The 22,097-nt window shown below is 42.5% G+C and overlaps 1 protein-coding gene across 18 annotated transcripts in view; it reads left to right on the forward strand.

Moving 5' to 3' along the window:
- The window catches only part of prickle1b (prickle homolog 1b), a 493,868-nt gene that overhangs the window by 422,715 nt on the left and 49,056 nt on the right, over nt 1–22,097 (forward strand). The window contains exon 1 of one of the 18 annotated variants that reach the window (XM_068050962.1): nt 21,194–21,439. The exons of the other annotated variants lie outside the window; for them this stretch is intronic. The gene's annotated coding sequence lies outside the window, so the exon portion shown is untranslated. Of the gene's footprint in view, nt 1–21,193; nt 21,440–22,097 lie in introns of those variants that run through there. 18 annotated transcript variants of the gene reach the window in all.

The following is a 22,097-nucleotide window of genomic DNA, read 5'->3' on the forward strand; positions in this document are numbered from 1 at the left end:
GGCACCATTTTGAAGAAAAGCAGAGGAGCTGTCCTGAGTATCCTGTCCAATATATATCTCTCAACCAATGTCACAAAACAATTATCTGGTCACTATTACATTTCTGTTTCTGGCACCTTGCTGTGCGCAAATTGGCTGTCACATGTTTCACATTACAACAGTGACTTCTTCAAAAATACTTCATTGACTGTAAAGTGCTGTGGGACATCCTGAAGTTGTGAAAGGTGCTATATAAATGCAAGTTTTTCTTTCCTTTTGCAATCAACAACAGGAGAATCGCAAGAATGTCATAATGTAAAAAAGCCACATACAAGCACACCCCGACAGCATCAGTGAGACACCAGAATTGGTCTCCATTTTACAGTACTCTATTCCAGCACAGGGCATAGTGGAACCGAGAAGCCCATTGTGGCTCAGTTCGAAGATCTGAAGTCTGCAACTGTGTCAAAATGCAGAAAAAGTGAAGCAAAACTAGAATCATGTCAAAGAGACTTTAGTGGGCTTAATTGTTAGCACATGAAGGCCATTATAAATGAGGGCTTTTTGTCTTTGCTCGGAGAGAAGGGGTGAAGGAGATAGAATCGGGGATGAGGTCTTCAACAAATAGCAGAAACTGAAATATATTCATTGCATTTTAGTTACAAGGAACAGACCAAGGAAAGCACTTTGTAGAGTTGGTGATCTAAACTTGCAGTGAACTAAGCAGAAACGTCAAAGTCACTGCCCATTGACGTGGAAATGAGTTTGTCCTTTTGCATAAAGACTTGCTATTCAGCAGGAAGTAAAATGTCTTCACTGACTGGTATGAGTGTAATATATGGGAGAATAATTGTGGTAAGGCAATTGATCTTTCTGCATGGAGGCGATTTAAAAAGCTGCAGGTTTTGTGATGCAACTTGGTAAATAGCCATGACACCGACGGCTCATAAATCTATTGGCTTTCCTCTCTTTTGACTGCTGAAAGTCAACGAGAACAGTAAAAGGTATCAGGCCCATTATATTTTTTTTAATTAATGTCTGCATTACCTCATTCTTAGGGAAGCTTTCCTGCTAGTTACAAAGTATTTTATCAGTAAAGTGATAGATCCAGCCTAGTTCTCCCTCTCCCGTACTCCTTACTTTAAATGCCTCAGTTGTTCGGGGAATGGACTGCACCATAAAGCCACAATCGGGTTTAAAGCTGCCTATTCACCCAAAGTACATGTGGGAGCCAGACTCCAATAACAATTAGGCCTCTGCATTACCCAGTGAAGCCAAGCAGCACTATACAGGTATCTTCCTGACTCAGATGTTTGATTGCAATGCAGCAGTACATGGACATTCCACTTTCCACTCAATAAGATTTCTAACGGGTATTGGAGATCTTTCCACCCAATACACTGGTACTTCCAAACCCACTATGAAAGCTATCCCTCAACAAGGGCAAACCATCAGCTACTGTTGGGTTACCAACTTGCTCGGAGTTTCCTCTATGAGCAACTAAACTCCTCATCTCATCAGTCTATTCATTCTCATTTGTACATAGTAGCAGGGTTGTATTAGCTGTGTTGGAGGGCAAGTGAACAGTGGATGTTTTCTGTAAGAGGCTACAATGATGGCACTGGGAGGTAAAGAATAAACACAGATATATAAGAAAATGATTAACGACTCCATGGTTTAATTAAGGGAGCAGTAACCTAGTTAGTTAGCATCACTGTATAACTTAGACAAGATGTTTTGCTACTTGTGTTGGGGACATGTTTTGTTAGATAGGGCTTAAGTTTATGACTGTGTAATTCCTAATACCTGACTCTGTTGCATTAGCAGAAACTGGTCATACCTACACATTTCTGTGGAGATTAAGATTTCTTCACAGCCTTGAGATGTAGCTAAGGGTTTCAGTTGAGTATAGGGAGCTGTGCAACAAGAATAGAAGGTGAATAACTCAGGGTATTATTTTACTCAACTGCCCCAAAACCCTTTTTTATATGCTGAACATCTAGCCATCTAGGGCTGGATTTTAACTTACCTGACCTGCCAGAAGGTGGAGTGGGGACCGGGGGGCAGTAAGGCTAAGACGCAGGGAACCCTGAAGTCAGTATTCCCCAACACACTGTGGAGTTAACTCCACAGCATATGTGAGATGTCACTGAGCGGTTTCCCACCCAGAAGACAGGTTTCCAGTGGTTCCAGTGGGGCAGGGAGCAGTTTGGTGAAGGCCACAGGACAAGGTAGCTCTGTGTCCCTGCTGGGGGTGGGGAAGGGGGGTCATTTCTGAGAGGGTAGGTGGGGGCAATTTTGCAGAAGGGGATTTGGAGGCCTGTGGGGGAGGAGGTCGGAGAGTGTTTGGAGGCCTGGGAGAGAATATGCGGAGGCCAGAGTGGGTTTGGAGATTGGGGAGGTTGGAGACCTTGGGAAGAGGTCGGAGGCCTCGTAGAGAAGCTCAGGGGAAATCAGAAGGATGGGGAGTGGGTGGTGCCCAATGGCGGGGTAGTTGCCCAGGCAGGCACGCTGGATCGAGGAGATAAATCAAAAGACTTTCACCTCCTGGATCCAGCAGTCCTCACCTGGGTTTAGCTGCCGGGTTTCCTGAGGCTCGGGGAATGCAGCCATCCACAGTTAAGTTTCAAATAGGGAATAACAAGTGAGGCTTGCAGTCTCATTATAATATTAAAAGTGCCAACCCACCTCCTGGGAAGCCCCAGCTCCTTTAAAACCTGAAGTGGGCGGGTTAGAGGCTGGTCTGGGTCAGGATTCAGTTTTTAACACTTTAACCTCTCACCAACCCAAATCCTCCTGTTTTTTGAGGATCCACCCCACCCCCCACCCCCGCCAAACCCTGCAGTATCAACCATAGCTTAGTGGTTGCACTCTCACCTCTGAGTCAACTGGTTGCTACCAACCTGCTTAAGAGTGCAAAATCTAGGCTGACACTCCAGTACAGTTCTGAGGAGTGCTGCCTTGTGAATGAGGTGTGAAACCAAGGCCCTCTCAGGTGTACCTAAAAGATTCCATGACACCGTTTCTAGATTTCTCCCCAATGTCCTGGCCAATATTTATCCCTGAACTGACATCACTAAAATAGAGTATCTGGTCATCATCACATTGATATTTGCAGGGTCTTGCTCTGCACTAATTGGCTGCCATGTTTCTTACTTTACAACAGCGACTACACTTGAAAAAGTATTTAATTGACTGTAATGTGCTTTGGGTCATCCTGAGGTTGTGAAAGTTGTTACATAGAGTTAAGTTTTGTTTCATTTTAATTATTTCTTTACATCTTGAAGACTTGTTCGAAGCAGATTACCAAAGCAACAAAACAAATCTAAAGTTCCCAGACTTGATGATATCAGCGATGACAGAGTCTGTGCTGCATGTTCTCCAAGTTCATAAGTGTTGCACTATTCAGTCCGGATGATGATTTGGTGAAGATGGCAAATCCATGGAAACAGTCTAGAATCTTCTATAGATTAAAGCTTCTGGGTGGCTGGCAGGAAGATGCATCCTCCTAACTTTATTGTTTCTGTGGCCAATATATGCTCATCAAGGCATGTCAGTGATAGGAAATGGAACCCTTTTTCTGCAGCAATCACTCCCAAGATCATGAATTGATGAGATCCAGAGCAAAGCCCCGTCTCCCCTGCCTCAACTTCATATAACGTACAATTTTCATTTCTCACGCCAGTCACTTTTGTGATCGCTCTGAGGAGACAAATTGGTGCTGAATAACATGTTGAGGTATATGGGCTTACCAGTGTTGAGAGCCTTTATACTCATTAGGAGACTTGCATTCCATTAGCCAGTTACCAGGACATCACTGCGGGAGTTCCTCAGGATAGTGTCCTAGGCCCAACCATCTTCAGCTGCTTTATCAATGACCTTCCCTCCATCATAAGGTCAGAAGTGGGGATGTTTGCTGATGATTGCACAATGTTTAGCACCATTCGTGACTCCTCAGATACTGAAGCAGCCCCTGTCCATATGCAACAAGACCTGGAGAACATCCTGGCTTGGGCTGATAAGTGGCAAGCAACATTTGCGCCAGGCAATGATCATCTCAAACAAGAGAGAATCTAACCATCTCCCCTTGAATTTCAATCACGTTACCATCGTTGAATCCTCCACTATCAACATCCTGCGGGTCACCATTGACCAGAAACTGAACTGGACCAGCCACGTAAATGCTGTGGCTACAAGAGCAGGTCAGAGGCTGGGAATGCTGCAGCAAGTAACTCACCTCCTGTCTCCCCAGTGCCTGTCCACCATCTACAAGGCACAAGTCAGGAGTGTGATGGAATACTCTCCACTTGCCTGGATGAGTGCAGCTCCAACAACACTCAAGAATGCGACACCATCCAGGGCAAAGCAACCTGTTTGATTGGAATCCCATCCACCACCTTCAACATTCACTCCCTCCACCACCGGCGCACAGTGGCAGCTATGTGTACCATATACAAGATGCACCACAGCAACTCAAGGCTCCTTCAACAGCACCTTCCAAACCTGCGACCTCTTCCACCTAGAAGGACAAGGTCAGTAGATGCATGGGAACACCACCACCTGCAAGTTCCCCTCCAAGCCACACACCATCCTGACTTGGAACTATATCACCCATTCCTTCACTGTCGCTGGGTCAAAATGCTGGAACTCTCTTCCTAACAGCATTGTTGATGTACCTACACCCCAACGACTGCAGCAGTTCAAGAAGGCAGCTCACCACCAGCTTGTCAAGGGCAGTTAGAGTTGGGCAGTAAATGCTGGCCTTGCCAACAATGCCCGCACACGCCTGAACGACAAAAAAAGTCTAATGAAATGACAATGTTCTGACCTATTAAGATGCTAATTCTCCAAAAACATGTACTTTAACATGGATACCAAGCTAACTGGAAGCATTCATACCAGTAACATTGTTCATGATTGACAAAATGAGCTGACAAAGCCAAACATACATCACTCACAAATAATTTTCTTCCACAAAATATGGAGTAGAGTAAAACTGCATCAAATGAAATAGTAAAAAGCAAGTTCAAAGCTGATATTAGGAAGTACTCTTCACACAAAAAATGATTAATACTTGGAACATTTCCCAGATAAAGTAGAGAAGGAATCAGAATCATTCAAGATGCATTTGGATACTAGATTGGTAGTGAGGGACTGCAGGCCTCAATAGAAGGATGGGCTGGAATGACCTCTGTCATTTTCATTTATCTTCCTGATCTGGAACAAAAAAAGTCCTTTTAAACTTTCATTCAAATATAATTAATTCTAATGTCAGTTTAATCAAGAGACTGCCAGAATCTCATTAAATTTTTCCATTTTGGTTGCAGAACACTTTCCATTTAATCACCACATAAACTGCTTCAAAAACTTCAAATATTTAATATTAATATTGAAAACAGACTGAGATTAAGCCATAAAACACAAGTGCTTGAGTGTGTACTCCAGACAAAGTACAAATCTGAACTCTTGTTATATTTGGAATTTGCCAAAAATGTTACTATAATTAAAATGCTGTTAATGTTGGCTGCAGACACAAGAGGGATTTAATAGATAATCCATTTAATTCCTTTGAGTTATTATTTTTTCCTACAAAATTACTTTCATACTGAGCAAAACTTTCCATTTTGTGGCACCAGTGGAAAAAATTCAGTGCGAGCTCATTGAAGATGCATTGGAGAGCCCATGTTGACTTCTGTGGTAAGGCTGAAGGGTTTAGGAAGGCAGTGGATGACCACTGGCTGCAGAATATGCCACCAATGATAGAGTTGTGGGGGAGCGTGGGACAGTGGAACACATGGTAGTCCATAGGTGGAGGATCAGAGAATGGAACATAGGGTTGGAAGTTGCGCAGTAGAATGGAGCAAAGCTAAAGAGGAGCTTGTGTTGAAAGGTGTGTTCAAAGGTGAATCAGTTGGATTTTTTATAGACTGTGCCTTGGCAAGGCAGGCATTTCACTGAAAAGGTCAAGGTTGTGGGTGATTAAGGATGTAGGTGAGAGTTTTGGGGCATTGGGGGTGAGGCAGAGATAGACATTGTGGTGTTTTGAAGTGGAAATAATTGTTAGTGATGGATGTTGGGTTTGAAGCTCAACTCAGGATCAGGCAGGGCACCAGGACAGGTTGCACACTATCAGGGTCCATTTAAGTATCAGTGTAAGTGCACTGTGCTAACATATATTTGCTTCTTACACCAGTATGAGAAGGTAGAGAACATGAGAGATTGGCTCTGTGCACACTCACATACACAAAAAGAAATGCAAGTCTGAGTGGAATGTGATTTACATTATCTCCTGTTTGCTTCTGATTTAAACAAACTGATGGGATAGATGGATGGTGACAAGATTCAGCACAAGTTTTTAAATCAGCAAGGCCTCCATAAGTGCCTTTGGCATGGAGAAAATCTAATAAAGTCCCTCTATTTCACAACATTAATGTGTTGTGGTAAATTCACCACCCTGTGCGTCACTGAGTTAAGCTCCAGGCTCCAGGTTGAAATTCTAGTCAATGCTGAGTTAGCTAATCTCAGCGGGATAACACTTGTTATCCTTACTGTCCTTGAACAAGAAAGACCTTTATCAGCCAGGGCTCTTAATGCTATTCAGTGGCCACCATTCTGGAAACTGGGAATGTATGGAGATTGGGTTAGAATAAGATGAGTTTCAGTTCTGACATTTGACACATGCACTCTTCCATCAGCCACCAACTCCATCCCTGGCAACAGACTATTCACATCCTTGGTGTCGTATTTCACCCTGAGCTGAGCTTCCGACCACATATCCATGCCATCACTAAGACCACCTCTTTCCATCTTGGTAACATTGCCCAACTTTGCCCTGTCTCAGCTCATCTGTTGCTAAAACCCTCATTCATGCTTTTGTTACACCTAGACTTGACCATTTCTGGCATGCCTCCTGCGTTCTACTCTCTGGAAACTTGAGGTCATCCAAAACTCTGCTGTCCATGTCACACACCAAGTCTTGTTCACCTATTGCCCCAACCTACAATGGCTCCCAGTCAAGCAGCGCTCTGATTTTAAAATTCTCAGCCTTGTTTTCAAATCCTTCCATTGGTGCAGCTCTCCCTATCTCTGTAATCTCATCCAGCCCTACAACTCTCCAAGATATCTACACTCCTCCAATTCTGGCCTCTTGAGCATCCCTGATTTTAATTGCTCCACCATTGGTGCCGTGCCTTCAGCTACCAAGGCCCTAACTCTGGAATTCCCTCCCTAAACCTCTCCGCCTCTCTTTCCTCTAAACAGCCCCTTAAAACTTACATCTTTGACCAACATTTTGATCATCTTCTCTAATATCTCCTTATGTAGCTTGACATCAGATTTTGTTTGATAATGCTGCTATGAAGTGCCTTAGGATGTTACAGGTGCTATGAAAATACAATTTGTTGCTATTGTGCCTTCAGTTGCCTTAGCCATAGGCTCTGGAATTCCCTCCCTAAACCTTTCCTCCTCTCTAGCTCTCTTTATTCCTTTAAGATGCTTCTTAAAAGCCTACCTCTGACCAAGCTTTTGGTCATCTGTCCTAATATCATGTTATGTGGTTCGATATCACATTTGGTTTGATAATGCTCCTGTGAAGTGACATTTTATTACATTAAAGGTGCTATTTATTGAAGATTATTTTCTTTCTCTTTAGCCAGGATTGTTACTCATTATTCTTTGAAGGGTGATAGTCTAGGTATAAAGATCGAAGTGTCCAAGCCCAGTAAAATCAGCCATGTGCAGTGACAATGCAGCTTAAGAGAAGAATGTTAACCAGGACCTTCCAGCCAGACATAAACAAAGGGAAATCCACAGTGGTCCAGATCTGGATCCTTCCTCCACCTCCCATGTCTATGTGTTCTGGCATTGGCTGTAACAATAGCAATCAAAGGAGGCTAATTCCTTTTAGCACCATGCGGACACATGCAGATTCAAAACACTTCCTGCTGAGATTCAGTGCCTCTAAACTGCTTGGTCCATCACGTCAGTGCTGATAACTAGTGTAAATATAATCACTTCATTTGAACCCACCTAGGTTTGGTTGGGGTTTTACATGGGCGTTTAATCAACTGGATAAACCGTGGTTCAAACTATGGTTAGATTTCTCCTCGCAGTGTGTTGAGGCGGCTTATAGGTCACCTTAAAGCTAGAGATTTTTCATAATGTACATGGAAAATTGGAGCTATTTATGAAGGCAGTGTTCTTTTCCTCAGGCTATGTTGCTGTGCTGTTTAATGCTGTCTTTGGCATAGCTACTCAAACTGTAACATGAAGCTGTGAGTGAGGCTGGAATCAGTGTACACAAAGTAACATCCAAGTGTTGGTCTTGCAATGTTTTTAGTGCCTACCAAACACAGTGGGACTGCTGCCAAGAGGCATACTGCTTAATACATCCAATAGTGCACCAAGATGCCTTTCAAATTCCGCTACTTGAGAGCAGTCGACCATCGCATCAGTTAAAGAAAGAATGAAGAAATAGAGGAAGGACGGAAAGAAAGGAGGGAAGAGTAAGAACTTGCATTTATAAAGCCCCTTTCCTAGCCTCAAGATATCTCAAAGCACTTATCAGCCAATGAAGTACTTTGGAATTGTTGTCCCTTTCGCAATGTAGGAATTATATTAAATGTTGCAATGGTAGCCTAACACTAGCATCTAAATCCGCTTAGTGGCCAACATGGGCTCAGTGAACCATCCCTTTTAAAGGGTGTTGTCGTCATTTGAAAGGGCTTTTAGGCCTGCCTAGCTTTGTAAAGGTCCAGGAGCAGCTCAGTGGCTCTGTCAGTGCCTGCACTGGAGCTGGACCGTACAGACTGACCAGGAAGATACCAAGTTTATTCTTGTCAAATTGCTTGAACTTAGCTAAGTAATAGTAAAGGTGCTACAATGGGACTTGTATGGATTCATTTTCACCTTCCATGCCTGAGCAGTAACCTGGCAGATCTCCAGCCGATTGTAGAATCCTCCCAAATTTTCATCCCATTGACTGGAAAGAGTTAAAATCAGCCGCAGGTTCCTGCTCCAATCCCTATCTAGTGACCTCTACTGGAAAGTGCATGTGTGTGGCATCTGGCTTTGCTGTGATGCCTTCAGTGGATGAATAGCCTGCTAACACTTCCTGTTTTGGCTCAGGGAAGGAATGGCCACTTAGGGAAGGGAAGGAGCAAATCTATATATAAAAGATTCCTCAACAGCTTTGTGGGTAAATGCATTGCAACGTGTGATGCTAAGCCGTGCAGATCAGAAAGGCTCCAGGCTCAGTCCAGCATGAGCTGAAGTAGCAATCTGCAGTAGAGACTATGTCATTGGCTATAGATATCCAGGGGCTCCTGCTGGACTGTGCGTGCATATGAGTATCAGGCAAAGACAGCATCAGCTTTGCCTGATACCTCCCTGTGGTCGAATAGCTAGTGACATTCGGTCAGGCAAAGAATGGATACTTATGCATGATAGCAGGGGGCAATTAGTAGGTGCAAACCCCACCTCAGTTTGTGTTGACCTTCAAAGGAGAAAGGGAGAACACCATGGAGGGGAAAAAGGCCTTTTTAGAGCTGCAATATTGGCTACCAAGGCCTTCTCCACAGCAAATTATGGCATCAACTTTAACACGAAGTTTGGCAATTTGACTTCTGTGTGCTTAATATTTTAAAATTTTTTTTGCATGAGTTCAATTAGTGACATAAATGTAATCACAGCATTCTGGATGAAAGCATTCATGCTGTATATGGCATATATTGCTACAAGTTAGTTAACAACTTTTTAACTTTAGTCCTTTAAAAGCCTGGTTAAAATGCTGTGCCGTCATCTTCTTGGCTTGTAGATAGCACTGGTAACAGCAACTAAAATCTAAGTTTCTAACATCCCGCCCTCTTTAAATAGTTATTGAAAATAACCTGAATTTTGTGACAAGGTTTGGGGTATGCGACGAAAAGTGTGTATTGGCTGGACCGTGAGGTTAATAGAACTTGCATAGATTGACAAAAAGATTCTATCTCCTTAAAGTATCTCGTTAAGAAAAGTTAACTTTGTCTTTTGTTTTTTAAGATGGCTCCTTTCCCACTAATCAGATTCTAATTTATTCCTCTTCTATATGCATAGCCTGAAACAATTCCTTCAGTTCATGCTTTTTGTGTCTCTTCAAAAGGAAAAGGGTGTGAATGCGAGTTTCAGCCAATGTCCTGGACAAGTGAATAAATTCCTCATTAATTATATGACCATTTAACACTGGGTATCTAAACAAAAAGCTACACAATTTCTTTGAAAACAAGGCCCTTTTGCATTTTCCTGACCTATAGATACCGTGCTAATAAATTATCTTTGATAATGACTTCCCATGGGAAGCAAAATAAACCAGCTAGTTGTAGGAAAAGGAAATGGGACATAGGTGTTCACAGATAAATATTCAATTCCACTGAGGAAACAGCTTGCTGGCCTTTGCAGGACCTATGAAACTAGGCCCAACAATTGCAGAGACTGTTTTTGATGCAGGATGGGACACACCTTGCAGGTCCCAGGGAAATGAAGGCTACAGCAAAGGCAAGTCATTCCTCCCTTGTACAATGTTGACTGTGGGAGCCATCACCATCTCTGGCCTGCAGCCAAACAAGTCAAAATGATTTATACCTACAAGCTGTCTCTTTGAGTGCACGTTCCAAGGCAACTCACTGCTACCATTCATGATTTAGTGCCATTGAATCTTCCCACTCTTTCACAAACACTTAGGCCAAACGTACATCTCTGGTTCACAAAACCGCCTGTAGTTTCTAACTGATGTTTGTGTGAACAAAATAATTTATGCTTTCCACCACTTTCTTCTGACTTAGAATTTTGCCTCTCATTAAGCTACAATAAGCATTGTCTTAAATTTTAAAAGGTCTCGGTCTACAGCATCAAATAGTAATCATTTTCACTTGCAAATATGTTTAGATATCAGCCCGAGCTCAAGGGTGGCAATCTCACCTCTGAGTCAGAAGGTTGTGTGTTCAAATCCCACTCCAGTGATTTGAGAATAAAATCTAAGCTGACACTTAAGTGCAGTATTGAGTGAGTGCTGCATGGTTGGAGGTGCTGTTTTCCGATGAAATATTGAAAACTGAGGCCCCATCTGCCCTCTCAGGTGGAAGACATCCCATGTCACTATTTTGAAGAACTGCATTTTCTGTCCAATATTTATCCGTCAACCAACATCAATAGAACAGATTATTTCAATATTATCGCATTGTGGTTTGTGGAACCTTGCTGTGTACAAGTTGGATGCTGCATTTCCTACATTACAGCGACTACACTTCCAAAATACTTAATTGGCTGTAAAGCTGTAGAAGCTGTTATATAAATGCAAGGAGTTTCTTTTTTTCTTTATTAATTTTGTCATGAGCAAGTGATAAAGGTTCTGCTATGACCCTCGACAGCTACACTGAGCTAATGGCAACACAAAAATTGTATCAGGGACAAATGTTGAGGTACATTTTTTATAAAGCCCAAGTCTGAATTTCCGTTTTCTTTACAAAATACCACACTCAGGACACTGGTGTCCTCAAATAGAATGGAAAGGGGATTGCACCAGTATATTGACCAACTGTGATTCAATTTTCTGTGTTCTCTTTTTTGGCTTACAAATTATTTTAGTCCCAATAATTGCGTTAGCAGGAAAATGTCTCTGTTCACTGGTAATCATAGAATCATAGAATGGTTACAGCACAGATGGAGGCCATTCAGCCGTCAGGTCCATGCCGGCTCTCTGCCAAAGTAACTCAGCTAGTCCCACACCACTGCCTTTTCCCTGTAGCCCTGCAAATTTGTTCTCTTTAGATAATTATCCCATTCTCTTTTAAAAGCCACAATTGAATCTTACTCCACCACACTGTCAGGCAGTGTATTCCAGATCCTAACCATTCGCTGCAAAGTTAAGTTGTTCCCCATGTCGCCTTTGGTTCTTTTTCCAATTGCAAATCGGTGTCCTTTAGTTCTCCACCCTTTCACCAATGGGAAGTTTCTCTCTATCTGTTTTGTCTAGGCCCCTAATGATTTTGAACACCTCTGTCAAATCTCCTCTCAACCTTCTCTTCTCTGAGGAGAACGAACCCAGCTTCTCCAATCTATCCACATAACTGGAGTTCCTCATCTCTGGAATTGTTCTCATAAATCATTTCTTTCCCCGCTCCCACAATATTTTCACATCCTTCCTAAAGTGCGGTACCTAGAACTAGACACAATACTCCAGTTGAGACCAGTGTTTTATAAAGATTCATCATGACTTCCTTGCTTTTCAACTCTATGATTTCATTTATAAAGCTCAAGAGCCTGTCTGCCTTATTAACTGCTTTTTCATCCTGCCCTGCCACCTTCAATGATTTGTGCACATATACCCCCAGGTCCCACTGCTTCTGCACCCCTTTTATAATTGTATCCTTTATTTTATATTGCCACTCCTCGTACTTCCTACCAAAATGTATCACTTCACACTTCTCTGCATTAGATTTAATCTGCCACCTGTCCAATCATTCCACCTGTCTATGTTGTTACAACCGAGGAGGGAGGAGTGCACTGTTTATTCTAGTCCCACTTGTCCACAGGTCACAACATATTTTAAATTTTCCACTTATCGATATGATCAATCAAATACTCTATTTTTCCCAGAGTAGAACATACTAACTGGGTTTATTACTGAACAGCAAAAATATCTGTTTATTATAAAACAAGTCTTAACCAGTAATGAAGTAAAACATGAACACACAGATATAAATTTTAAAGTTCCCTTTTTACCTTAGTCCCTTCATACTCACACACACACACACACACACACACACACATACACTGGTTAACTAAAAAGATAAAAGGGATTTTTATAAATTCATAGCTCTGTTACAGACAAAAGAAAACCTGGCCAGATTAGTTGCTCATTTTTGAAGAAAACAACAGATGAGTTATGTGGTTACAAAAACTGGAATACAGTTTAACTTTTGAGTACGTGGAGACAGGTCATTGATCTTTTAGAACAGTTCTTTTCAGGCGGCATTGGGAATTAATTTTAGCAGGCTTTCTTCAAATACAGGAAACAAGATGAATTGACACAATTGACTTCTCAGGGTCCTTCATAGATATTGGAAAGCGAAGCTGGGTTGTGATCTTCTCTTCTTTTTACTCTTCTTCAACAAACTTGACTTTATCTGCCACTCACTCCAGAAGGTAAAACACACACACTGCCCAAAAACCAAAAACCAAAAGGCTTGTCAGCTTTCTGCCTTTCCAGGTGCTTTGCTGCTACTGGGCTTGTCCAATCAAAGGGGCGCTTGTCACTTCTCTGCTCCTGTTACCAGGGTTTCTGTTCTATCTTTAACTCATCCAGTAACATTGTTACCAATCCAGCTCCCTCAGTGTCCCCTTGCTGGCTCTCTTTTAAAGAAAAAAATGGTCCAACATTTATTCAGTTTAACTATAAATTCCTTTACAAAACTATTTTAACAAAAACAGAATCACTTCCATAACAATATCCTCCTGCAGTCTATCACCTTCCTCCTCACGGTTCACAATTCTTCCAGTTTTGTGCCATCTGCAGATTTTGAATTTGTGCCTTGCACACCCAAGTCTCGGTCATCGATGTAGATCAAAAAAAAGCAGTGGTCCTAATACTGACCTTGCGGAACCACACTTCCTTCATTCCTCCAGTCTGCAAAGGTGTTTCCTGTTACTCAGCCAACTTCGTATCCATGCTGCCACTGTCCTTTTTATTCCATGGGCTTTAACATTGCTGACAAGCGTGTTATGTGGCACTTTATCAAATGTCTTTTGGAAGTCCATGTATACCATATCAACTGCATTAGCCTCATCAACCTTCCCTGTTACCCCATCAAAAAAATTCAATCAAGTTAGTTGAACATGATTTGTCTTTAACAAATCCATGCTGGCTTTCCTTAATTAATCCACATTTGTCCAAGTGACTGTTAATTTTGTCTGGGATTATTGTTTTTAAAAGCTTTCCCACCATGGAACTTAATCTGACTGGCCTGTAGTTACTGAGTTTTTCCCTACGCCCTTTTTTAAACAAGGGTGTAACATTTGCAATTATCCAGTCCTCTGGCACCACCCCTATATCTAAGGAGGATTGGAAGATTATGGCCAGTGTCTCTGCAATTTCCTCCCTGACTTCCCTCAGTATCCTCGGATGCATTTGATCGGTTCCTGGTGACTCATCAACTTTACCTAAAGCCAGCCTTTCTAGTACAAAAAGCAGGACAAGTCCAACCCGGCCAACTACCGCCCCATTAGCCTACTCTCAATCATCAGTAAAGTGATGGAAGGCGTCATCAACAGTGCCATCAAGCGGCACTTGCTTAGCAACAACCTGCTCAGTGACGCTCAGTTTGGGTTCCGCCAGGGCCACTCAGCTCCTGACCTCATTACAGCCTTGGTTCAAACATGGACAAAAGAGCTGAACTCAAGAGGTGAGGTGAGGTGAGAGTGACTGCCCTTGACATCAAGGCAGCATTTGACCGCGTATGGCATCAAGGAGCCCCAGCAAAACTGAGGTCAATGGGAATCAGGGGGAAAACCCTCCGCTGGCTGGAGTCATACCTAGCACAAAGGAAGATGGTTGTGGTTGTTGGAGGTCAATCATCTGAGCTCCAGGACATCACTGCAGGAGTTCCTCAGGGTAGTCCCAACCATCTTCAGCTGCTTCATCAATGACCTTCCTTCAATCATAAGGTCAGAAGTGGGGATGTTCGCTGATGATTGCACAATGTTCAGCACCATTCATGACTCCTCAGATACTGAAGCAGTCCGTGTAGAAGTGCAACAAGACCTGGACAATATCCAGGCTTGGGCTGATAAGTGGCAAGTAACATTTGCGCCACACAAGTGCCAGGCAATGACCATCTCCAACAAGAGAGAATCTAACCATCTCCCCTTGACATTCAACGGCATTACCATCGCTGAATCCCCTATTACAACATCCTAGGGGCTACCATTGACCAGAAACTGAACTGGAGTAGCCATATAAATACCGTGGCTACAAGAGCAGGTCAGAGGCTAGGAATCCTGAGGCGAGTAACTCCTGACTCCCCAAAGCCTGTCCACCATCTACAAGGCACAAGTCAGGAGTGTGATTGAATACTCTCCACTTGCCTGGATGGGTGCAGCTCCAACAACACTCAAGAAGCTCGACACCATCCAGGACAAAGCAGCCCACTTGATTGGCACCCCATCTGCAAACATTCACTCCCTCCACCACCGACGCACAGTGGCAGCAGTGTGTACCATCTACAAGATGCACTGCAACAATGCACCAAGGCTCCTTAGACAGCACCTTCCAAACCCGCGACCTCTACCAACTAGAAGGACAAGGGCAGCACATGCACGGGAACACCACCACCTGCAAGTTCCCCTCCAAGTCACACACCATCCTGACTTAGAACTATATCGCCGTTCCTTCACTGTCGCTGGGTCAAAATCCTGGAACTCCCTTCCTAACAGCACTGTGGGTGTACCTACCCCACATGGACGGCAGCAGTTCAAGAAGGCAGCTCACCACCACCTTCTCAAGGGCAATTAGGGATGGGCAATAAATGCTGGCCTGGCCAGCGATGCCCACATCCCGTGAATGAATTTTAAAAAAATACTGCCTCTTTATCAATTTTTAGCCTATCCAGTGTCTCAATTCCATCCTCTTTCACCATGGCTTGGGCAGTATCTTCTTCCCTGGTAAAGCCAGATGCAAAGTACTATTTAGTCTTCAGTGACCTTGGTGATTAAAATGCGGCTTTGGTTATGTAACTACTAATTAAAGAGCTCTGTGGCAGTGCCACTCAAAATCTCTTCTTCTCACGTTGGTGAAAATTGACATCTGTTGTGAGCTTGTGGTAAAACATTGCTCAGTTATTTACTCTGATGAATAAATTTAGACTTGCATTCGCAGATTCTTAAGAATCCCAGCAAAGTCGGGTGTTAGTGGACTATTGCAAGTTTCCTGTCACTAAACAGACTGCAAGTGCCAATCAGATAAGTATTTACAGTATGCATATAAGGTTTCGACCTTGGCTCATTTGGTAGTGCTCTGGCCTCTAAATCAGAAGTTCATGAGTTCAAGTTCTACTCCAAAGTTTTGCACACATAATCCAGGCTGGCACTTCAGTGCAGTATTGAGGCAGCAAGTGGAGCAGTTCCAATAATGACTTGCGTTTATATTGTGCCTTTAATGTAGTAAAACAGCCTGAGGCTCTTACAGGGCAGAAATTAACCAAAGGAGACATTAGGACAACTTGACCAACAAGATAATTTTTAAGGAGGAAAGATGGCAAGGTTTAAGGAGGGAATTCAGGGCCAAAACAGCTGAAGGTATGGGTGCCAATGTTGGAGCAAAGGGCTATGGTCCACTAAAACATCTTCATTAATTCTATACATTGAGTCTGAATTACAACATTAGTTCTCGGGATAACCAAGGCATGACCTAAAAGGATTTGCAAATGAGGTGAACAGGCATTTTATAAAAATGAGTGTACACCTTTTCCACCATTAAGACCAAAATAGTACCCTTGGACTGTGAGATGGCCTTCATTCAGGATCAGATTGCTGTGAATTGAATGCAACCTCTTAGTATTTGTGCTCATTTCTTGTCCTGAGCCTCATCACAAACTGATCAAGTTCAGCATGTTAGCTGTGGTTTTGCTCCAGACTGAAAGTGTGTTGGTATTGGAATCCAACCGTCTGTAGCTGAACAACTCAAACCACTGTAATTCACAGCCAGCTCTTGTTGGATATTTCTGGGTGACAAGCCAAACATTCCTGAATAAGGGATGAATTGTGAGGGTACTTGTGAATAAAAATGGTTGTGTGGAAGCTGATGTAATTTTTATGTAGGTGTTTCATTTCAAAGAAAATGATTTTATTATGGCCACTGGCATTTGTAATACCCTATTTTGCCTGTGTTTACATGCAGGATTTTTTTTTTCACTTGCAAGCCACAAATTCCAAGCAACAATGTCTCCTTGAACTGGCACCAAGAGGTGGGAGTTTTTGCCCTGAACTAAAGCTATCACAATCAGTTCTGCAATTTTATTGTAAATCTACAAGAAATTAGTATTTCCAGCTGTGGTGTGAATGAACAAAGAACAAAGAACAAAGAAAATTACAGCACAGGAACAGGCCCTTCGGCCCTCCAAGCCTGCGCTGATCCAGATCCTCTATCTAAACATGACGCCTATTTTCTAAGGGTCTGTATCTCTTTACTTCCTGCCCATTCATGTATCTGTCTAGATACATCTTAAAAGACACTATTGTGCCCGCGTCTACCACCTCCGCTGGCAACGCGTTCCAGGCACCCACCACCCTCTGCGTAAAGAACTTTCCACGCATATCCCCCCTAAACTTTTCCCCTTTCACTTTGAACTCGTGACCCCTAGTAATTGAATCCCCCACTCTGGGAAAAAGCTTCTTGCTATCCAACCTGTCTATACCTCTCATGATTTTGTACACCTCAATCAGGTCCCCCCTCAACCTCCATCTTTCTAATGAAAATAATCCTAATCTACTCAACCTCTCTTCATAGCTAGCGCCCTCCATAGGTTTATCCTGCATATTTCATTTTATTGATACATATTTTGTGTCAGGTCATCTCATCCGCCCAGCTTAAGTGGTTATTTGACAGCAGCCTGATTACAGTTTTGATTTTTGTATGTATATAATTTACATTCTTTCGTAGGAAACTAAACTTGCAAAAAAAGGCTATCTGTTGACATAATTTTCTAATGATGGGTTTGACTTTTTAAGTCATTCCAATTTTTGAAATGAATTTCAGTCATACACAAGAATCCAAATTTCTCCCCATCTCTCCACAAGAAATCAATTTGCTCCAAAGATGCCAACAGTTCTCAGGTATCCCTGACTAAGCACTTGAGTGCTGCTTGTGAACATCAGCAGACTATTCTACCTTATGGGCAGGGGGGTGGGGAATGTTTCCCAGCCAATTTTGTCTCCACCCAGTGTTCAGACACGAAACACACATACACTCTAAAAGGGGTTACTGCATAATGATCAGAAATAGGAGCCACAGTCGATTTCTCCGCACAACTCAAAGATACAGGAGTCAGATTTTGTCTGCATGGTTGAGCAGTGCATTTGTCACCTAGCCACTGGTCAGCTGATTGCTCACCTTTATATGGAGTCTTATATACTTATACAGATGCAGGAGCCAATTTACTGAAGGTATGAAGCCATAGTTGTTGTTAATTTGCAATTCATAGGCTATAAAGCACCAAATTCTTTTCAAATGAGTTACAGCTGGCGATAAAATAATGCCAGTCAGAAAATCTAGGCTGAGAACTCTACTGCGAAAAACAGTGAACAGCCCTCCTCACTTCTCAGAGAGCTTCAGAGTTTCGAGGATGGGAATGGAAATGTAGGTGACAGCATTGACATCCATAAAGATCAATAGAGTTGTTCAAAGGCACAGAAAAAGAAAGAGGTCACATTTCTCACAGAAATGCTCAGTGAGTTAAAAAATCTGTAACAATGTCATTCGATTCCTTGCCTGATCTCCAATCGTTTAGGTCAGAATGGCCTGAGCTGAATGTGATCTCTCAGTACAACAAAAACAAAAAATGCTGAAAATACTCAGTAGGTCTGGCAGCATCTGTGGAGAGAGAAGCAAAGTTTCAGGTCAGTGACCTTTCATCAGAACTGCGATCTCTCAGTGTTCGTTCTGAGCCAGTTTATCCACTGGGAACCAACAAATGACCTGCCTGGGACATACAGCTTTGAGATCAGGTCCAATGAAAACATTAGCATCAAGTTAGAATAACCAGCTCTGATGTTGTAGCCAGATCTGTACTTCAATGCATGAGTGGAGTAAATAAACATGTTGTTTAGGGTCCTTTCTGTTGTATCATGGTATTTTTATAGCAGCCTTCACTTAGGCTGCAGTGCATTTAGGTAAGTGACATAGTGATGGTGCCTCTGGAGGCAGCTAAACTATGTACACGATTCTTTAGCTGTTTTAATCCAGATTCTAAGCATCTAGCATCTGTGAGGTGGCTCCTAACATTTCTGGCTTCCTTATTCCTGCGGCAAGGCTTGTGGCCCAGTTTTCCTATGATAAGGAGTCTGGATCTAATGATGTGCAGCTGGGAGACTGGAAAAGGCGAGCATAAAAACAGCTCAAGTCTGAGTCTCTGGTACCGTAGAGTCTGTCCCACAATGTAAATGGGGGCGTGGAAGAGTTTGCTGCTCCAGCAGCCAAGGACATTCTGAGCTGCTCCCATTTAAAGTGGCTTTGAAATGTAAACAAAGTACAAGCTACAAACTGGCATCATTGATATAAATGGGCCTTTGCACACAGCTGTCTGGGCTGGACAAATCCTTCATGTTAGATCTTCAGCTGCCACATGCCTGAGTGGTCCACTGTGTCACAAACACAAACATAGTGAGAGAAAGAAAGCAATGCCTTTTTCTTTCACCCATCTTTATCCTCTATTTCCAGCCCCGTCCTCACTCTTCAGTTTACTATCTGGGCTGCACTATCCCCTTTAGCATTCAATGACGGACACTACATGGCAGGCATATTCACATAGTATGGAGAGTCAGAGTGTAAACATGCGGGTAACAGTTCTCCATGTTGGCTTTGGCACAACAGGTGGCCTTAAACTGAGGATCTTTTTGGAATTAGGGTGCTGTCTCTTCTGAGCAAATATACCCAGGAGTGCAGCTAACAAAGGAGTCTGTCCATCTGCAGTTGGCTACACTCATAAAAAGTGTAAAGGCATTTGCTCTTTCCTTGGCCCACCTGGCTGTGAGATTTGCAAGTACATAGAAACAGGAATAGGTCATTCAGCTCCTTGAGCCTATTCTCCCATTCAATCAAATCATGGCTGATCTGGACCTGAACTCCAATTAACTGCCTTTGCTCCATATTTCTGGATACCATTAAATGGTAAAAATCTGTCCATCTCAGTTTTGAAAGTTCCAAATGACCCACCTTTCACAACATATTGATTGGGAGAGAAAATTCCACATTTCAACTGTACTTTGTTTTAAAAAAAACTTCCTGATTTTGCTCCTGAAGGGCCAGGCTCTAATTTTAAGATTCTGCCCTATTGATCTGGATTCCCCCATCAGAGGAAATATGTTATTTGTAGATACCCTATCAAATCCTTTTATCATTTTAAACATCTTGATTATATCTTTCCTCAATCTTCTAAATTTAAGGAAATACAAACCACGTTTATACAACTAGCCCTCGTAATTTAACCCTTTGTACCCTGGTATCATTCTGGTGAATCTGCGCAGTTCCAATCCTCTTGCTTTCCATTGTTGAAAAGTCATAGAGGTACCTGGGTTTACTGGTACGATGCAAGATGAATCACACCCTCCCACGAGCCTCTGTGTGAATGACGGAGAGTAGTTTGCTCTTTGCTAATCTCACCATCAAACACAGGTCCGCAGTATATAGTCAGAGGTTTGAATTGAGCTGCTAGCAACAAACTAATGCCAACTAATTGCCGGGTGACACCCGGTAAAACTTTATGCTTAAAATAGTGTGGTCAACAGCAAATACATAATCCTCCACGATCAACTACACTAGTTAATATAAAAAGCCTGAACTTCATTGTCCTGAGAAAAGCAGACCATCAGGCTTTCTTGGATGTTGTGATCCACCTCTGTTTAAAAGAGAGGAATCCAATTCTGTTATTTAATAAATGGGAATCCTCAGTCTTCCACATACAACAGGAATGATGGCATCTGATATGCTAGCCAGGGAAGTGGTGGGTCTCATGTTTCAGCACTGTTATCCCTGAATCAGGAAAATGATGCCTCCTGGTGCCTGAATTGACTGTGGAGCAGCCTTTCGGTTAAAATCTCTGGGCAATCAAACAGCTGGTGTTACAAAGAGGGAATTGCTGCCTGGAGCCGTCCTGCTGCATTACAAGAAAGAAATCATAATGATTTGTACTTTAAACTCCTAATGAAAGGCTTGGTTTCCATTATATTGTACAAGTGAATTGGCATCCACATAATATATTAGCTATTAACACCTCTGATTACCCACACAGTACACTTCTACCTTGCAGTCAACTTGTTTTACATACTGGCATAACATTAGCTATCTACACTTTGGGAGGTGGTAAGGGAGAGAGAGAGGGAGAAAACGCCTGTTTAGGAAACGAGCTGTAAGAATTCATATGTTAATGACCTGTTCAGCATCTGTGGAGACATGTTAAATTATTCTGGCACAATGCTACAGACTTGCTGACATCATTGTTAATTGTGAAGTAAGGTGATTACAGAGGGTCGTGGATAGATATTCATTCAGTCTTTCTCTGCGTGTGTGTGGAAAGACAGTCAGTAACAGAAGGAAGTTTACTTTAGTTTCTGGAGTCTTTGTCTCTGTAGAGTATCTCATAAACAGTCCCTGAGTCCTCAGCAACCCGCGTCCAGGAGGAGATAAGGATAAGGGAAACATTCTTCAAGGAATGAGGTAAGGAGCACCAGGCCCACAGCCTGGGCAACTATTCTGAGAAGCCCTTTTAAGCCAGTTAAAGAATTTGGCTTTTACTGTGGTATGTGTGTTGCTGTTTTTATAGCGTTTGTGGTCACTGACTCAATGCTATGTCACAGGATTGTGCTTGGGGTTTAAACGTGATTACAGGGTTAAAGGTATTACAGAGTTAGTAGGGATTAGAGGTATTAATGCTGGTAAACTGATATTACTATGTATTTGTATGTAATATATGAATCTCTAGTAAATTTAAAAGATAGGGCAGCTTTTATTTCAAAAAGAGCAATTTCAGTATAAAAAAGAGCATCAGGAAGACTGTGTAAGTCTTATTTTTCAGATCGAATTGGAATATAATTGATTGCAGGTTAAAGGAATTGAACTGCACTTGAAAGGCTTTGTGTGGAGATTGTTCAGTTGTTAAAAGAGGAATGCGAATTTTCTGCAGTAGTAGGCACAAGAAAAGCTTCTCTTCAAATGCTCTGCGATGTGTTTTATAAGTGTCTCTGGTGTGTTTGATGTTGTTTGGAAGGGTCTCTCCACTGTTGTTGTGGCTCGCAGGGAGTGGTGCAAGGTTCACTGCATGTGCTGGAGCCCAAAGGAAGTTGATAATGCTGGTTGCCATCTGGGTTTACTGGGA

The sequence above is a fragment of the Heterodontus francisci genome, chromosome 18 (assembly GCF_036365525.1).
Source record: "Heterodontus francisci isolate sHetFra1 chromosome 18, sHetFra1.hap1, whole genome shotgun sequence".
NCBI classification, from domain to species: Eukaryota; Metazoa; Chordata; class Chondrichthyes; order Heterodontiformes; family Heterodontidae; genus Heterodontus; species Heterodontus francisci.